We start from the raw sequence: 20,261 nt of genomic DNA, 5'->3' as shown, positions 1-20,261 counted from the left end.
CATCTTCAGGGTCAGAAGACTATACTGGGAAAGACATAATGCTGCAGGACTCCTTACGTTCCTGACAGGCAGAATACTTTCTCCAGATTCTTCTCTAAACCCATCTTCATACATCTTTCTCTGTGTTTGAGCTAAGGACACAAGTGCAGCAAACAGCTGAGCAGCTGGGGAATTTGGGTTTTGTTCCTATATTCGAGCACAAACAGCTGAGAAGGGGGAAGGTCCGCAGATCATAGAAACCCCAAGCTCCATCCGCAGCCACTTTCCCCTCTTGTTACTAATTCCCCTCAACCCTCCAAATTCCAAGGAAATAAACCCGCACCCGCTATGACCGCTCCGCGCAGGTGCGTTTCCTCACCTGCGCCTCTGCCAGGGCTGCGCAGCCCCAGCAGCTCACCGGGACCGCGCACAGGAGCGCAGAGCCCGGACAGGTCCGCTTGCCGTCACCGATATCCCCCGTTACCTCCCCAGAAGGGCCCGTCCTCCCCGGCCGACCAACGTCTTCCAAAGCAATGAGCAGCATCCGAGCGCGAACAAAGCGCCGCCGCCTCCATCCCGCAACCTCCACGACACCGGGGCTCCTCACTCCCGACCGCCCCGGCACCTTTCGCTGCTCGCCCCAGGCCGCTGGGGAAGGAAGATGCACCTACCATCCTGGCCGGGACGCGACGCCGATCGGCTGCCCCGAGCGCGGAGGATGCGCCGGCACGGCCCGGGCTGCGGCGAGCGGCTGCCGTGTCACGGAGGCGGGAGGAGCCCCGCGGCCCCACCCGTGCGCAGGGCGCCTTAACCCCCTGCGCACCGCGGCGCGCCCGCAGCGCCGGCCCCGCGGGCGGCCTTGCCTGCTGCGCTGCGCCGCGGCCAGCCCAGCCGGGCTCTGGCTCCCGGCCTCCGGGCAACGGCGTGCACCGAGATCCTGGCCCGCGCTGCCAAACGCCCGACCAGGGTCAAAACCGCGGCCCGCGCTCCGAAATACCCGACACAGGTCAAACCCCAGCCAACACGGGTTCCGGTGCTGGCTGAACGCTTCTCACATCATTCTTAGGCCTCACGGGCCTCTCTCTCCTCACGGGCTCCCGGAGGGGTGCTCCCCATCCCACCTTAGGCGCCTTCGGCTTGTGTGTGTCAGACTGGAAGCTCACGTCGGACTCCACTGCAGAGCTGCTCCTCCAGTTAAAGACAAGGGACACGAGCCACCCCAGCTAGCCAGTGGGGGACAGATGTCCCTGACACCACACACCAGCACCCGGCTGCTCGGGCACGGACACGGGCCAGCAGTGAGCTTGGACCACACTGGACAGACAATGAACGCGAATGAGTGAGGCAAGAATACCAGGTATTCGACCTCTGGAGACCTATTTCCAGCATGTTTTCAGATAAATGTTTAATGTTGTTTTCTGAGAACCTTGCAACTTGTTTCATAATCAGCATCAGCTCCAAAGCACTTGCAAATAATTGTGCCTCCTTGTTTCTGCTTTGCTGGGCTCAGGCATCCCAGTCCAGCATTGGAATATACAGATTACTTCATGGTGTGCTAGTTGGCAATAGTGATTTTTTTTATTCTCTCCCCCCCACCCCAGCAAAAACTGAAACCACTCTCTCACTGCCCTGCTTGCCTTACACATGATGCTGGCTTACTTCTAGATTCCAGAATTAATTGTGAGAGCTGGAGATGTCCTGCCAGCTCCACAGCAGGTCTCCCTCAGTGATTTTAGGAGGACTGTTAGACACAATGGAATGCTCAGAAATAAAAATATCACATAATTTTAAGTTTTAAAAGTTAAGAAAACCCCAAAGCAGAACTTCCTTTCTGTAGCTTTCAGATGATGTCAATCAGTGGCAAATATCAGTAAACCTGAGGAAAAATCAATGCACTGGATCAAACATCTTAGATTTCTGTATGTTTTGGACAGGTAACATTGCATCCTATTTTAAAAAGACCAAAGGTTAAAATATTCTCAAAGGACAAACTATCAATAGCTCCATGCTATGGGTCCCCTGTGCACTACCATGGACATTCTTTGAAACAGAGGCAGTCATTATCACTACCCATTGTACTTGTCATCCCACTATAACCAGTATAACACAAGTTGAAGAGTTATGTATAGTCAAAGTGAAAAATGAGTCAGAAGTAAAGAGCCAAGTAAACAGGTGGGGATGCAGATGTCTGCAAACCAAATGTGCAGTCCCCTTTTTCAGTTCAAAGATGCACAAGGAAAGCAAAGGATATTACCTTAAAGGTGCTGCTGTGTAGCAGTGCTGAAGACAAAGCAGGAGGATGTATTTGCTATTATTGCTTCATGTAAACTAGGCTTCTTAATATTTGAGTTAACATCATCCACTTCAGTGTAAGAACTGCCCCAGGTGGGTAGCCCAGGGACAATTTCATCCCTTGGGCAGTTCTTGGGGTCTTTTCTAATAAACCCATGACACTGAGACATGTCTGTCACTTCAGAGAGCAGTGCCCATGGTGCAGGAGGGAAGGGAGGGGATTACATAGTCTGGGTCTAGAAATGACCCACACTGGAAATTCCACTGCCATCAGCAGATTTTTCAGAGCACTCCAGAATGGCAGCTCCCATTGCACGCCCAGGAAGGGCATATACCCCAGGCCATTTTATACAGTGACACACAACTCTGCAAGCCTTTTCCTTTTCTATGCCCACTACAACAGTGATCAAATTTAGTCCCTAGCAGGATATTTGGAGCAGCATGATCTCCTTCTGCACTGATTTGTTAAAAATATTGATATATTCTATTTCAAGCAACAAAATTAGATTTTACTGTCTAATCAGGACATTTCCTGATATTAGTAATTGTTTCAAAATCCCTTCCTATTAAAACTCATGCAAGTACAACTTAAAACATGAATTAGCCGGATATCCTTAAGTGCATTAAAACCTTTTTAATATATAAACAGACCAATTTGTTATCTTCCATCCAGGATCTTATTTTACCAGGAAACAATATTGTTTCAACAATATGTCATGCTCTTTTCTCTTTTGCCTCAAAATACTTCTTTATAAGTCAAAAAAATTTTGCATCTTCCAGTTGCTATTGAGAATTTACATCAGAAACAGCTATCTCTATGAAATGAATGATTGAAGGTAGGTGCATCTACTGTCTCTAGTTTCCCTCTCACTTTCCACTCTTAGTTACGTGTTCCCACCCCAGCAAACTGGAATGCGTATTTTTATACTTTGCAAATGGTTTTTTACAAAGCAAAAGTAAATTTCAAGGTATGGTGGTTTTCAGAAAGCACACTTCTTGGCATATGTGTACTGTTTGATCAGCACAACACTTCTCAAAACTGCAGAGGTTCTTAAAGCAGCTGCTGCCTTTACCATGTGCCTGTTATTTAAGTGGCCTAAGAAGCCTCCTGCACACGTGTTCTCTGAGGCAGCCCTCCTGCCTTCATATGATCAGGTAGCAGCTGCAGATAATCTCTTCTTTTTAGCTTTTAAAGAAAACAACATTTAGCAATAAGCCTAAAAATAGTCACCAAAAGCAAAAGGGAACTAGTAAGGGAAGCACTCACCGATCTTCAAGGCTCTTCCAGTTCCTAAAAAAAGGGCTCTGAGCTTCTACCAGGAAGACCTAGAGCTATGATCAAGGTAATTTCCATTTCCAGTCCTTCAGGAGATCAGGAGATTCATCTCACAGTTATGGAACCTCACACCAGGCACCAGGACCATGATGAGGCTCATTCAGGTTCAATTCCAACGACCACTCAAACATGAAAGGTTAAAGACACTATTATTCTCTGATGCAAGGATAGATTTATTTTAGGTATTGAATTAGAAAAGAGACAGGGAGTTTTTCCCTATTTATGCAAAAAACCCTCAAACCATTTTCTTCCATTTTGTCAAATTGACAACTATGGTTTGAAACAAAGATCCTGTCTTTGGGCTTTTCCCTGTCCTCGTGGCTTTGAAAAGGCCACAAAGTTTCCTGTGGTGTTAGGTGTAGTTCCTTTCTGACTAGGATATGGAATTAAGCATGGAATTAAACTTAAAAATGTGAATGCTTATTTAATGACTACACACGTTAGCCAGTATCACACTGACAGGAATGTCCTGGATCATAAATAATAATAAGCTATAGACAGGGTCTTTCCCTAGGCCAGCTTAAATATAAAAAGGCAGTGATTGAAATGTTTTTTTGTTATCTTCAAATGCAAGGGTCACATCTCCATGTTTTTCTCTACTATGATGTTTAAAACAGTTTTATATAAATGAAGGCTGTATGTTTTTATGAAGAATGAGATATCAAGAACTACAGCTAAAGCATAAGTCTTACAATGAGTCTAAAGGTCATGCTTCTCTGAACAAAAGCTCCAAGCTGTCTACCATCTTAAGCTCAAAACTATTTGATTTTCCTAAAAACTCTAGGCCAAAAGCTTTAATAAGAAAATATATTCTAATCAAGAATACACTATCTTCTGAAAGCCTTAGGACAAAGAATAACCATGGCCTGACCCAGACATAGCCCAGATATTAATTTGAGTAAAATATATTTATTTCCCCACACCTTTGTGTGAAATGCAGAGTTCTACTGACCTCTCCATTAGTCTTCATCCCAGCTTTCAAGCTCTCACTGCACAAGGCTATCACAGCACGTCCAAGAGCAGAGGCATTAAGCTCTCACCACAGCACACAGGACTGAAAAAAACTGCCAAGAAGCATGAGGATTTGTTTGCATTTGGAAGATTTCTTTGCTTAGACTATCCAGTTACTAACTTCCACACGCTATCTGCTTTCAATCAAACAAACAAACTGATGACTTGTTCAAGTCTTTGGCAAATGACTCCCAAAATTCTCTTGGCTATCTTAATTTCTGCCTAGGTACAGCAATTGTTACTCTTTTCTACAGGCTTTACTAGGATGTATTTAAAGGACACTCATTTTTGCTGAATACAGTATCTTTCTCTGCAATTGTTTAAAGAGTCATCCTATCTCCTTTCTTATTTGCAGGTATATGTATCTTTTTAATCTGTATGTTAGCTTAAATTTGACCAAAGAGGCGTTTCCCACTTTTGTCAAGTTTTCTTATTTTTAAATAACCATTTCTGAAATGTAGTGGCAACCCTTGTGTTGTCAGTATAGTTCTACTTAAAGTAACCTTTGATCCCTAAAGTATTTTATTCTTTCAGGTAGATTTGCAGGTGCAGTTATATATTATTATTTTTATTATTGTTATCTATAACAAAACATTACATATTTAGGCTTCTTTTCCTTAATTTGAGAATGATGTTTTCATCTTTCTAATGCTTCAGGGCCCAAAAAGTATTTATTAGCTGAGCTATTGAGAATTAGCAGCCCTAATGTGGAATTTTGCAAGTTTAAAGGTGGACAGCCCAAGTCATCCATTCCATTTAGTTTTGTATCATTTTCTTCTTCAAGTAAGGTTTTACTTTTGTGTAATAGCATCCCTAATGCAGGCCCAGAGAGACCATCAGCACCTGCTACCAACCTCTTTTCCAATTCCTACTTTAAACAAATTCATGAACCCTGTGAGTTTTCAGCGGCAACATTCTGGTCCTTCTTGCCCCAGAAAATAAGGTTTTAAAAATGGTGATCCTAATTTAACTCAGCAACTGCAAACCTTTAGGGAAAACAATGGAAGATGACCTGTCTAGAACTCTCAGTGGAAAGGATAAAGAGGTTTATAAATCAAGGATGTAAAACTGGAGCAAACACAAGCAGGACTACAAGGCAGAAGGAACATGAGAAGAGGGACTGAGGCAAACACCAGAGCACAGTGAGCACAGCAGTGTGCCTGTATGAGTGCAGCACAGCTCCTTAGCACCCTGAAGGGTGGCAGAAGAGGGAGGGGGACAGGATCAAATCCCAGTGATATCTTAGTGACACTGGGATAAAACCCTTGTGTTTTCCTAATTACACTGAGCTCAAAGAACAGACTTCTCCCAGAGCATTTCCAAGAAGCAGCATACATCTATCATGCCTTCTGCCAGCGCTGGAGGTGGATGTACTCAGCCAACATGAAGGCACCCCTAGACACAACCATGCTTCCCACATTTCCCCTCAGACACACAGAGCAAAGGAGAAGGGACAAGCCAGGTCTGTCACTGAAAGTAAGAAAGAAATGCAACCAAGACAATATGAGAGAAGCTATATGAGCCAAATCCTAGTGCTAGATTCCTCTTTGTGCAGAGGGTGTTTTCTCCTTCCAGACACGTTTAGCTGCCTCAGATCCCATTCTTGCCCTGAACCAGATAGTAACCTGTTGGAAAAGGTACCAGCTGCCCCAAAAATGGATTCTGGGAACTTGCTCTTTTAACTCCGTCTTCAAGCCCTGAACAGGGGTGCAAAGGCTGCTAACACCGTTACGGAGAGCAGCATCATTCCAGAGGTGCCCTGCCTGTTATTTGGGTAGCAAATGCCACAATGCTCTAGAGACAAGGAGCTGGTAGGACAGCTCTGACAAAAAAAATCACAGCAGGATCTTAAGAGAGCAGCAACACGCATCAGGCATCACAATGAAGGTGTTGCAAAAGGCAGGCAGGAGCTAATCCTAGCAGAGAAACCAAAAGGAAGGCTGCGGAGAGGGTAGAGTAGAATTTAGAACTGGCACTGGCACAATTAAAATTGCCAAGACAACATAGAGTTGGGAAGGTTGACAGCACTCTGTAATTCCATGTTTACATGGCTGTGACATTGACTGGAGAGGACTTGCTTAAAAAGAGGTATATTTTTTATATTTTTTATTAACCCATACCACAGGTTCATAAAACCATCAGAGGTGCTTCATTTTTTTGTGTAACATTTAGAATTGGAAACCAAGATGTTGACATGCAGACATTTTTATGTAAGCAATACAAAACAGCTCTGACACAATTTGTGAGGCTGTAGAATCCATTACCTGTCAGGTTCAGGCAGTTTTAACAGGCATTGTTTGGAGGCTTCTTTCAAAAGGAATCCAGGTTTGAAGACAAGCTGAAAATTCTAGGAAAAACTAACAGTGACAGGATCTAGTTGCTACTACATGCAAAGACAAGTCAGAAATAACCATATGCTATTATTACAGAACAGAAATTGCTCTTTCAGGCATATTTTAAATTTAAAGAGATAAAACATTAGTCCCTCCAAACTAGTGCTAGTAAATTGTGTGCATGTTTAGGATGTCATGGTTTCTAGACACTGCTTAGTCAAGAAAAAGGAAAAATATTAGAAATATGCAAATATTCTTCAGACATGGATCAAACAGGACATCCATTTCAGGCACTATTCCCTCCTGGGTTTATGCTCTCCTGTATGAGAAGATCAGCACTGCAGCACATGCTTTCCTGCAAAGATCTAGCTCAGATGAAACCAGAGAGGGAAAACAAATAGAGGGTAGGGGTGTGGTGAGGGGAGGAAAGGAAATCAATAATAACTTTGAATTATTCATCCCCATGAAATAGGAATGAAAATGCAAGCAAATGCCATCTTTAGAACAGTGATCCCAGGAGAATTTTCTTTATAGAAGTCTGTCTACTGCAGATTTTTCTACAGAATCATTAGTACTCACTAAAATTTCAGAGGCAAAGAACTAGGATTAAGTCAAACTCAAACCATTCACTTACCTGAAAGCACATAACATTGTAAATAGTCATTGTCAATTTCCACATTAGCTACTGTCAGTGTGAAGGCAGACAAAATCCAGAATAGGCCTTAGTTTACAAAAGCATGAATGAAACACTGAGATCAGGTCATCTGAAAGAAATATATGTCCTTGTCCTATTTTGCCTTTTTTTTTTTTTTTTTTTTCCTTAAACCATCAGAAATTTGGGTGTCATCCAACTTGACCATCCTAGAAAGTTCTACAGATGAGGACCAACATCACTGGAGCAAACTCCACTGTTTAAAATCAATTTAGAATGTATTCCAGCCATTTAAAAAAGGTCTGAGAAATCAAAACTGTTGCATTATTTCCAAACGACTACCTTAAGCACAGCCCAGGCTCAATATTTCTTTTTTAAAAGGTAACAAAGAAAAGGTAAATTTTAAAAGGTAACAAGGGAAAAACCAGTCACAGCTACCAAGACACAAAGTACTAAAGAAAAAAAAAAAAAAAAAACCAAAATATGCTTGTTTTATATTGAGTTCTGAAGAAAGGCCCAACCCTTTCCCAAAGATCTCATCATTATTTTCCTTTTCTATCAAATTCAAGGGTTAATCTTCCCTCAAGGTCCATTCAAACACATCTTGACCCCTCAAATATTCTATATGACAGACAGCACAGCAGGACTGGCTCAGCTCAATGCACTCCCTCCTCTGTCCTCAAAGGATAAGAAAGATTGTTCTAGGATAAACCCGGTTATTTTTTGCCTCCATATACATTTCAACATTTTGAATTCCATGAACTGCCAGCAACATTTAACCACAGCATCTAGTTTCAGAAGCAAGAGTAACAATTTAGTAAGGCAAGTTCTAACTTTAGAAATGCTACCAGTGAATTCACAGCTGGGGTGATTTCAACTCTAGGAGTTTTGAGCTAAGAAACTCACAAAATTGGAAAGTTAATTATCTGTGGAGATAAAATGCAGAAAACACAGGAAAAACCTTTCCAAAAGTACATTAATTTTAGCCCCCTCTCCCCCTGCCCCCTTCAGTCAGTAACAAAGTTCGGGCAGAACAGCACAAAAGAAAGAAACTGGTGTTTGCTGAGCCTGTGCTGAGCTGAAGTTCAAAACAGCTCACTGGGGCTTTGGTTTCTTATTTTCACGCCATAGCCTTTTGGGTGTCACAGTGAGGGCCTCAAAAGACATGGTAGGAACAAAGGAACAGTTTGAAATACAACAGGCAAACTGAGATGCAGACTGACAACTCCCTGGCCTGCCAAAGCAGTACTGGCATCAGATGCATGACAGGAAGCCCATCTTCACATCAACCCATGGGAAGCATCATTCCTATGAAGGAATCAATTTTTCACAGCTGCTCTGGTTCTGTTAGCTGCTCTGCTGAATACTGAGGGGAAAATTCTGTTCAGCTTCTTAAAAAAAAAAAAAAAGAAAACTCTGAGGGTGTGTAATGTCCAGAGGAGGTCTCAGCACAAAAGCAAAACCGTGTAAGACCATATATAAAAACACTGCTTTTACCAACTTTAGCAGATGTTTTAATGCTATCTCATTTTAAAACTAGGCTCTGCAGGTCAAATAGAGCCAGAAACATTCAGTAAATATTTATTTTCTGTAGTTGAAAGAAATTAAAATATATTTTAGAGACAATGAAATTTTAACAGTAACAATGGTGGGAGATTGCAGCATTCAGACCAAGCTATGCAAAATATATTTTCTTGTACAAGATCTAAGATTGACTAAGAAGCTCTCAGCTTCCAATATGAGCTCCACTACTCTGGCCTTTAAGTCCTAGGAGACTGGAAAACTCATCAGCAGTAACGATTCAAACAGACTACTAAATTAATGTCAATCAGCATGGCTTTACAGAAAATATGACCTTCCTTCTTAATAAAAACCAAATAAGCTTGTCAAGATCTCAAAGGTTGTATTGATATAGTGCCACCATTATTTTATAAGTCATGTCATAAGCCTACACTGTGACTTGTGCTGCTCACTGTGTATTCACAGGCTACCTGAAAAGGAGGAAAGCAGACTGCTGGCAAAGCTTATGGATAGTACCAAGTATGGCTGCACATGAACTGCCAGGGAAACTTCACAATGCTGAGTTTCATTTGCCCCTTTATTTACCAGTATAAATCACATATAAAGTTACACTGACTATTGCTAACCACAGCTAACTCTTACCACGGGGGTATCTTGAGGTTATGATAAGCTCAGTTCTATTCATGAGTAAGCTCACTGCTCAGCAGCAGTCAGAAAGCAATAGATATTCCAGAAATCAGGAAAGGAAGAAAAAAAACCTTGTGCCACTGTGTAAATGCATAGCTCTACCCCACTTTGGACACTACACACTTCTCTTCCCAGCATCCCAAAGAGGTAGATCTGGAAGGCATTAATATAAAATATAAAGTGAAATATCTGGGATAGATTCCCAGACTTATCCCTTAGATAAGTCTGGCCTCTGCAATCTGGAGAAGTCATGAGAAGGCAAATATGCCAGACCTATAACACAACCAGACTGGTCAGGATTTTCCAATATAGGACATGTAACATATGTTACATAAAAGTATTATAGACAGAGTTCAAGCTTTTTACAAGCTAAGCAAGCCCAATTTTTAATGGTTGGTGCCATTTTTATAATGCTCTTATGCATTGTTCTCAGGAAAGGGAGCTTCAAAAAGATGAATCTAAAAGGTAATTTGGCTACTCTTACACATTATTTGCCACACCTTTTGTGCTTATGAAAACATATTCTAAAACCTCAGAGGAAGAGATCGATAATAAATAGTTTACGAAGTAAACTATTTTGTGCCATGTGAATAAGATACAGAAGATAGCTAGATAGATGATAGATAGAAAGATAGATAGATAGATAGATGAATTCTAACTTCTAACTAGTTTAATAGGCTTTAAAGCAGCACATATTTCTATTCAACTCTATTCTCAGTAGTAAGATCTGTAATTTTAAGGTAAATTCATTGCATCCAACATACCATTAAGATTGTTTTTCTTTTGCATTTAGCCCTGCAGAATCCTGGGCAAACAAGTCACTAATTGAATCACAATCAGTTTTATTCTTTGTTGTTGGTTTGTTTGTTTTTTTTTTTTTTTTTCCCAGACCCAAAACAAGAGTTAAAAGTTAATGCATATAAACCAAAAAGCTGACCTTTGACTTCAGAAGAAAACTGAGCCAGATGTCGATTTACAAAGAGCTGCAGTTGATGATTCAGATCACAGTGCAGAGTATTAATGTTCCAGGAACGAATTCCTGAAAAAAAAAAAAAAATTAAAAAAATTAAAAAAAGGAAAAAGTAAGCTATCTTTGTCATTACATCTACTCCAGAAACAGAAGTGGAGAAAGAACAATGAGCAGGACACACAAAGACCAGGGATGCTCTACTAGATGAGCATACTTAGGATGGAGAAGGTCTTCAGAAGCAGAGCACCATAAGATACTTACCTTGCATAAGACATTTCTTCCTGAAGAAATGAAGTGTTCCATGAAGGACATGCAGTGAGCAAGTCTCCATTCAACTTGGACTTCATGCAAGGGAAACCAACAAGAGATGAGGCCAAGTGAATTACACTACGGCTTAACCAACCAAATCCATTATGTTAGTTTTACATCTGCACTCTCCAGCACTGGTCACTGGTAGAGATGGGCTGCTGTGTGGTTATGCTACTGAAAAGCTCAGAGACATCAGCTTTGCCCTTATAGCCTATGCATCCTCCAAGCCACAAAAGCCCCACACCCCTCCACTTGCTCTAACAACTCCCCACACCTGATCACTCCTTCAAAGACACTGATCCCACTGAGACCATTTGAGTCTGCTCTTTAATATTTATAATCTTTGCCAGCTAGTTGCCCTCATATCACAGCAGGAAGGTCCTTCTATTCCCAGAGCAAGTGGCACCAAGCCATACTGAGGAAGTCACCTTCAGAGCTCAGTGTGAGCAGGTGTACATTCTGGAGGACACCAAACACTACAGACCATGGATTTTCACATCCCAGTAGGGAGCAGCCTTTCCTAGATGGTCTGACTGTACACTGTGCCACAATGAACAACAGTAGGATAGCACTACAAATCCCTGCTCCAGCATCTGGTGCTGATGCCTGCTAATGTTCAGATGTTGAAGGCCAATGCCACAGACTTCTAAGGTTAACTGAAACAAGAATTTCAGCTCCAGTATTTATTGATGGAGTCCTCACTAAGAGTTGTTTCACCACCTCTCTTGCATAAAATACAAAGTTTTATTGCCTCTATTATCTACTTTCTTTCAAGGTAACCATGTTAATTTTCCATGGAGATATCATTCCCATTTACTGCAGTTCTAGCTCTCCATGTCATGCAACAGCTTTTGCTGGCCACTGGTGAGAGAGGATCCTCAAGGATACATGCTCCAGCTTTCTACACATACCAAGACACAGTAATCATTGCATCACACAGGTCAGTAGTCTCAAGGCCTGTGGAATCTACAGCAGCTTAAAAAACCATCATGCTTAGTTTCTTTTTCTGGTGACAGCTGACACAGTGGAGTAACAAAGCTTATTTATGCTTATTTACAGACAGTATTCACTTCAGACTGCACAAAACCCCCTCATTAAATCATCTGAGCTTCAGAAAAAAAACCCCCAAAAAACAAAAAACAAACAAACAAACAAACAAAAAACCAGAAAGCCAAACAACTTACCAGCACAGCACCTTTCAATTTGGACATCAGATATGAAAAAATGAAACACATGAAGCAAGAAGATGGACAAAGTGTTTTCCTATCCTACACTCCAAGAGAGCATAATTGTTTAACCAAATGTCCAGTATAAGAGAATCTTAATGCAGTACTTATGAGCATTCTGACCTGGACAGGAACAAGGTGGCACTCTGCAGGGCAAACGCTGCTGACTAGCTGCTGTGTCATGGTCATCGTGTCCTACTGCAGCAATAAGTGCTATTTGAGGTACTGCTACATCCTCTAGGATGCAGAAAGAACAAGTGCTCTTTCAGAGCAAGAAAGGGAAGAATGGAATTATCTCACTTGTTCTCATACTTGCAACAATTTATTCAACATTTTCTTCCCTACAGGTAGTCTGAATTTACTCGTAATTTCTAAAAATTTGCCACAATTTCACTTCACTCCATGGCACATGAGCCTTGCTGATTAGAATCCTCTACCGTGAGAGTGCAGACTGTACCACAATAAGGGTAAATATTCAAGCTCTTTACAAATGCAAAGCCTAGATAAGGGACAATGTGACTCATCAGTTTTCCATCTCATTCTTATGCCCTTGTGTTTATATCCCGCTAAGGTAATTAATTTAAAAGATTTGGCCTTTTTCCCCAATACCAGACCTAGTCTTCCAGATAGTGTTTCAAAATTTGACAAAAGTAACACAGTAACAGAAAAATAAAACTAGTATTTATTAGACAGTATTTAGGGAAAAGTGTTGTTCAGATAGCCCACAAATTACCATGTTACAGCCTACAAAGCTCTACACCTGGAAATGAGCAGGTTCCTATAATGCCCTGTAGTCACTATGGCATTCTCCTGAACCAAGGTATAGAAAGAAGTCTGGAAAAACATACTTTTTATATCAGTCAGGGCAAGAGATTTATCAACTGAAAAAAAAAAAGGAGCCTGCCGCTGTCCCGGTCCGGACCTGCCGCGCCCGGGCTGCCCGCACAAGGCAGGCCGTGCTGGCACGGCGACTGCCGGTGAGCTCCCGCCGGCGCTGCGGCGCGGGGTCCTAGTTCTTTCCGTCAAGACGGACAGAGCGGTACAGCGACCAGCTCGGATGCTCAAAACCGTGAGCGGGGCTCAGATCTTTGAAAGAACAAATAATGGGCGAAGGGTTGTTGGTTTATAGTTTAGTTTAGAATTTAGTCACTTAAATACAGAAATCCACAGAGATTTTTAAATGCTTGGTTGAGTTGTCCCAATACCCACAATAAAGCCATAGGAGACAGCAGTTCTAAAGACTCCAAGGCTTGGTATTGTCATTCACCTTCCTTATCTCTCTTCCATTGCTTGGCTGTGAGCAAGTCCCTTCCTGGTGGCTCTTCCTTCTGTTCAATTAAAAGCAAGTGTAATGGTCTCCAAGGATAAATCATGGGATTTCCTGGGTTCCAGACCCATGAGCTACAAGAACAATCTGAGCTTTGCTAGCTGCCAGTGCAAAGCTGATGTGAGCTGTCTGCGGCTGTACTGGCAGGCCGTGGTGTGTGCTGGAGTACTTGCTGTCTGGGGTGACCAGAGAGGCCATATCTTTGGGCACAAGTCCCTGTTGCTTGCAGTTCTGGCCAGCCACTGCTGAAAAGAAGTTCAGTGCAGCTGGCCTTAAACTGAGACATAAGAGATCTGGATTAGATATTAGAAAAATTGTTTCCACTGTCAGAGTGGCAGGCATTGGAACAGGTTGCCCAGGGAAGTGGTGGAGTAACCACCCCTGGCAGTGTTCAAGAGGTGTCTGGATCTGTATCTGGATGATGTGGTTTAGGGGTTACAGTGGTAGTGCTGGGTGGATGGTTGGACTGGATGATCTTGAAGGTCTCGTCAAACCTTGGCAATCCTGTGATGCTGTGTGCAAAAGCTGAGAAACCCCAAAGTATGAGACTTCAACAGGCTGAAGGGAGAGCCACCAAAAACTAGTTTAAGGTAGAAAAATCCATGTATCTTCTGACAGAAAAGGAAGGACCACCCTGTGCCAATGCTGTTGGGTAGAAAAGCAACCCAGCTATTATTAAATGACACAAGTCAGCAATAATATGCAGTGTTTCCTAAAACAGTGTCAAGTTCTGCCCTGCAGTGCGCAGGATTTCCACAGGTGAGCTATAGGTTATAAATTTGATGGGCAGAGAAGTCAGCATCCTGCCCTCTTTCATTCTTTTGTACCCACCAAACTGCAGTTGAAACTCATAAGGTTCAGAAAGTTGGCATTTTGGCAAGCATATATGAATCTATAGTGTCACAGGACTCTGACAAAAGATAGTCAGGGAAAAAACCAACCACAGAAAGGTAGAAAAATATGAAACAATTATATCTGCAGGCTACAGCTGATGTTACTAGCTTATGGAGTTTTCTCAAATTAAAATTTTAAATCAAAAGGTGGTCTAGGTCTCCACAGATAAATTAGGAGATGATGCAATAGGTCTTTTCCACATTAAACTATGGTGACACCACAAGCTATGAATTTTATGAACTAAACCTTGTAAACAGGGAGAATTAGTGTATCAAAAGGGTTTCATTCTTTTCTGTGTGTTGTAACCTGCATGGCAGCAATAATTTAGTTTTAGAGGACTGCACTGAACAGGTAAATAAGTGAATAAAATAGTAAACCTGAAAATAAATGCTAGTGCTAGTGCATTAAATTTGATCATGAAAGTAGGATTGTAGATCATGGAGGGAAAACATTACAACAACACGTGAAGGTAAAAAATATTCCAATATTTTCATACCAGCTGATAGAAGTATCTTCTGTTTCCTGGTGATTCAGTCTTAGTACTTGCTGCTTGTTTTTGACATGGTAGCTTTCCAAAGCCGCAGCTTTTCACTGCAGTGCAGAGATGCTCTTCCAGCTGGCTTTCTGCCAAGGAGAAATGAAACAGGAGACATGCAAACTGGAGTGAAAGCTTAAAAAGAATATCCAAACACAGAGACTAGAAGCTCTGAGGAAGACTTTACAATTAAAACACTAATTCTGGTGATGTGATCCATTTGCATTCTTCTACTGTACCATTAATTAATAGAATGATGGTATTTCTGTTGCTTTCTAATGTGAATCAGAGATGTCTGTGGTAGAATTGCATAGAAAAGGGTTGTGTCCTAAGTGTGTGTGCACTGCATGAGACAGTGAAATTAGGTATTTCCAGTTTACTGAGTTCCTCCTTTCTCCTGTAAATTCACACTCCAGAACCATATAATAGACCTGTATAGAAATTATGGTGTAAGCTTCTGGTTTCATGCACTGCAGCAGTAGCTGGCACTCCCATGAAAATCAAAAGCTGACTGTGCTGAATGCAGATATTAGAGGTCCTATAAACACCACAGAAGGAGAGTGGCAAAAGCAGACTGAAGGATTACTTCATACTGAAGGGCAACGAGTCACCAGTAAATGACCTTTATAAAAGGAGATTTAGAAAGTAGCATCAAAATAGTGTAAAAAGGATTTTCATAGTATTGTGAGAAGAACAATCTACACTATTTCAATTCCTCAGTCCATCAGTCTGGAATTATTACTTCCTGTGCTTCCCAGCTAAAAATTTCCAAGCGAATAAAAATACTTCAGGGAATCAGAGACCTGTGACAGTACCCAAGTGAGGATAATGTCTTTAATGGTGGTGAAATATAGTATCATTTTGGCCGAGACATTTCTAAGAAGCAGAGAAAAATTAGGTGACTACCTAAAGGGACTTTGTTCAGGTCTTGATCTCTCCTGTGGTGAACACAGCCATCCCTACGTGGAGCAGAAGAACCCAGCACTGATAATGCTTTTTTGTACAGATAGAGTCTTATGGTTGTTTATACTGACACTTCCAGAATATATTGTGAGATAGAGAAACAGAGGACTAAGACTTTCAGTTTGACCAAACCACATTTTTCCTTCTATTTAATCCCATGGGTAATCAGAGTAGTACTCCTATTCCTCCCATTTTTGTCTTACAGAAAGTGTGGCAAGATACTCTCTCCTGTGCAATTTGGAACAAAGCTCTGATCAAGGCCAGGATATAAGGACCGATAAAATTATCAGGTATAGTCATTGTGTCAAGTGACTCAGAGCTTTGGAATTAAAAGACATGATTATTAGGCATTGAAAGGTACTAATTCGTACTTTTATGGCAGCCCTTCTTTGAAGCCAAGGTGATTTTTAATCAATTAAATATTAAATACAAACTGGAGAGAATCTGTACCTCTTTGTTTCATCTTTCCACATAACTAAAATAAGTCAAAATAATATAGCTGAAATAGTCAGGCAAAGTACAAGTCTAAAAAGTCGAACAGTACTGACATTTTTTTGCAGACTAAACCATGTAGGTTGCCCGCAGCCTTACTGAACAGTGCAAGAAATGATAATGCTACACTTTCCACCCTAATTGTGCATGTATTTCACAACTTCTCCTTCTCAGTACAGTCAAGCACTAATTTCAACATTTCTCCAGAACAAGGTGCCGACAAACTTCACGACCCTGGCTTGTAATGAAATAACTTAATTGCATATTTCGTGGTGCATTTTGTGCGATTGACTAGGTTGCTAATGTTCAGAGAAAGTGATGTGCACGTAAATAAAACGAACGCTTGAGAAGTTAATTTGGTCTGGCAATCACAGCCCCGCCTGGCATGATCGAATATCTGAGCTTTCTCGTTGTGGCATTCATGCGGTGAACACTTTCGTGTGGTCAGCCTTCGACAGACGAAGGACGCACACGCCCCGCGTTACCGGTAAGCGCCATCGCCGGACGGGGCAGGAGCGCGGCGCGGGCGCGGCGGGGCGGGGCGGGCAGGGGGCGGCACGGAGGGCGGGGCGGTGCCGAGCGGTGCCGGGAGCGGCGCCGGGCGGCCGGCCGGTCCCGCCGGTCCCGCCGGCGGCGCCCTCCTGGTGTCGGCAGAGCAGCCTCAGTGCTGTTCGTCGGCCCCGAGCGGCTGAAGGGAGCGGCCCGCGCCTGGCCGCCGCCGTCTTCATCACCCGCGTTCGATTTCTCCGCGGAGTGCCGTAGGGAGAGCGGGCAGCCCCGCGGCGGGGCCCGGGAGCGCCGGGGCGCCGCAGGCCCCGTCTGGGCAGCCCCGGCCGCGGCGACTCGGGGGCCGTCGGGGCCGCTGCGCGAGGAGCGCCCCGGCGGAGCGGGCCGGGACGCTCGGAGGAGCTCCGCGCCGCGACCGGCGCAGCCCGGGAGCGAGTGCGGAAGGCGGCGGTCGCTTCGGCTCCCCCCGGGGACCTGGGTGTCGTGCCGGCGGCTCGTGGTGACTCGCACGCCGGGCCTCTGGACTCACGGCCCCCGAGAGCGGTGAATGCCAGGCACTATTTGTTCCCAAAGTCACGGCGCAGAGAATAGCGCACACGGAAATTGGCCGGGTAGCTTTTAAATGCAGTAATTGCATTTCACAGTAATTGCAATACAAGCACAAAACATAAAGCTAGTTTTCCAAAGACAAGCAGCATCCTTAGTCTTAGTAAGCTTAGCTATCTTGCTGGGTATCACCCTTTGTTGTAACTAATTCTCATTTGAAATCAGGATCTAGAATTTGGTCCTTTTTCTGGGAATACTGTCCAGTTTTGAAAATGAGGCTTGGGGCTGCATTAGGATATGAAGAACCAGATTCAAAGTGCAAGAAATGAGAATGAGGAATAGCAGTCCTGCTTATTGGTTCCCATAGCGGTCTGCATTGGAAAGGAGCTTTTGGATGAAAATCAACTACAGCTACAGCTTGCTATTGCAAATTCTGTAAGATTCCTGTAAGAAATTTTGAAAAATTCTCCAAATATGAAAAATCAGACAGTCACCATACCTTCATTCATTGGAAGTCTGGCGTTGGACATGTTTTGTTTGAAGCAAAAGGAAGCAAAGATTCATTTTGCTCTTTTATTTTTTCTTAGACAAAGGTAGCCATGCCCTGTTCATAGTTTATAATTAGACTCAGAAAAAAGGCAATCTCAGCTGAGGAAAAATACTTCAATGAAGACATGTATATTATAAAGAAAGCAGAGCATTTATTTTCATAGCATAATAAAGCTGGAAAAAGTGGGATTACAAATTTGACACAAGTAACAGGCAGTCAGCTTTAAAACACACACAGATTTGGCATTTACAAATTTGACCACCTGGATTGAGTTTTGAGTTTTGTCATATTCTGGTTCATATAAAAGTACTGAATTGCAAAAAAACAAGACTGGAAGGAAATTCTGGAAATAATGTAGTCCAACTTCCCATTTCAGACCAAGATCAACTATACCCATTTGTTTCTACTTAAAAAAAAAAACAAAAACAAAACAAAAAAACCAAAAAAACCAACAACTTAAAATGTTAGAAGTGGCATAATTTTTAGAACTTCTTGAGGCTTACTTTTCAAATATTTTTGCTTATTTCTGTTTAGTCTTTAATTTACACCTACTTGCAGTTCATGAAGGCAAATTCAGTTGTCCTCTAAACTGTGAATATTATTGAGAAACAAATTATTTGCCATCAACTTTTTTTCTATCTGGAGAATATTATGATAGCCAAATCTTTTGCTATCTTCTCACTAGATGCAGGGCGTAGCTTAGGCTGTGCCAGTGGAGAGTACAAGAATTACTGCATGCATCTAAGGTCTGCATACTACACACAAGTATAATTACTTGTGTGCTTACTTGTTTGCTTTTTTTTTTTTTTTTTTTTTTTTTTTTGTGGCAGGAGAATGACACTGACTCAGTTTGTGAGGCACTATGGCCCCCATTGCTTTATTTTGCATAAATACCATACAGCCCAACAGCCCTCTCCTGAATTTGTGCAGTCATTTAATTTTATATAACATTGTTCTTACCTGCATTCTACTTTGTCCATTTACCAGACCATTTTAAAAAAACCTCTCAATTTTAGGTTGCTTGTGGATTAATAAGTGTACTTACGTTGTGAGCAAAGTGATTAAAGAAAACAGTGGACTAGGAACAGGATGCTGACGTTTGAACCCTCACTTAAATGTACTCGTTTTGAACTGAGGATTATTACTTTCTGAGGATGAATACCAAACAAGTGTTTTCCTTACCTTATTGAAACTTCATCACCTCTATGCTTTCCTAGTTTGCTTATGAGAATCCCATATAGATACAACTTACTACAGTAAAGTTGTTTTTCTGCCACTTATGTCCTGTTCTGACATAAGGTATCAGATCAATGTTATACACCTTGTCTTTAGAGATCTATGTTGGCTGTTAACTCCTCTCCTTGTCTTCCAGATACAAACCTAATTTGTTATCAAAGTTTACAAGAATTTGAAAGGAATTTTGAGAAAGTGACTGGCACGTTTGCCATTTCTAGTCTTCATCCGCTGTGAATTTTGTAAGGTAACTGTTAACACTTCTAAAAAAATCCCATTTCAATAATACAGCTTAATATATGTACTGGAGTATCTTCTAATATACAAAGAAGCATCTTCTGGGATTTGAACAACCAGCTACTAAAGCATCCCTCCTGTGTAGCAATTGCAAATATTTGTAGCCTTTTTAACGTTCTTAACATGCACGTGCAAATCTGGATTTCACATTACACACGAAATTTGTAACATACTCATATTTATAGTGTTTCGCTATGTACAACCTTTTAGCTATAATGTTGCATAATAAGAGTTTCTTTCAGGCCAGGTGCCATTTTTTCAGATTCTGTGGTTTTGGTTTTACAACAGATTTTTAAATAAAATATACAGAATTCGCATCTATAAAATATAGAGAGGTGGTGAAATAAAAAACAGAACTTCCAAAAGTAGATTTAAATTACGCTATTCAAACTCACTGTTTTTTAGGCAAGAGGGTGAATGCTGGAAAGACAACACTACTGTCATCATTATGTGCAAGGCTTCTTCGGTTACTGTTTAGTCATACAAACACAGGGAAATTAACAGGATTTCGCTGTCCTGTGATATCCAGGAAAGGACGTACCCGATGGTGGCTGTTCGGGGTACGCGGCGCTCGGTCCGTGCGGGAGCCCGAGCCCGGGGC

Source organism: Pyrgilauda ruficollis, unplaced genomic scaffold (genome assembly GCF_017590135.1).
Source record: "Pyrgilauda ruficollis isolate IOZ18807 unplaced genomic scaffold, ASM1759013v1 scaffold186, whole genome shotgun sequence".
In the NCBI taxonomy this organism is placed as follows: domain Eukaryota; kingdom Metazoa; phylum Chordata; class Aves; order Passeriformes; family Passeridae; genus Pyrgilauda; species Pyrgilauda ruficollis.
This window is presented reverse-complemented; position numbering follows the sequence as displayed.